We start from the raw sequence: 336 nt of genomic DNA on the forward strand, positions 1-336 counted from the left end.
GAACTGACAGTACAGATAAAGGGGTATAAGAACTCTAAAAAAGTATCACAAGGCAGAGAAAGTACAGCCAACATGGTACTGGAAATAACAGAAAAAGCATGAAGATGCAATCCGGAATATTAAAACCAAAATAGCAGAAGGGTCCAACATATTGGTAGGACAAAAAAATAGAACTGAAGAGTTGTAACAGTGAGTTGGAAGACAAGAGTCTTACTGGAAACATACTGTTGTTGTTGTTGCTGTTATGTGCCGTCGAGTCGTTTCCGACTCATAGCGACCCTATGCACAACAGCCCTAAACCCTGCTCTATCCTGCGCCAACCGCACTGCCTCTGAC

This window comes from Elephantulus edwardii, unplaced genomic scaffold, assembly GCF_000299155.1.
Source record: "Elephantulus edwardii isolate Elephantulus edwardi_28Jun2011 unplaced genomic scaffold, EleEdw1.0 scaffold00062, whole genome shotgun sequence".
In the NCBI taxonomy this organism is placed as follows: domain Eukaryota; kingdom Metazoa; phylum Chordata; class Mammalia; order Macroscelidea; family Macroscelididae; genus Elephantulus; species Elephantulus edwardii.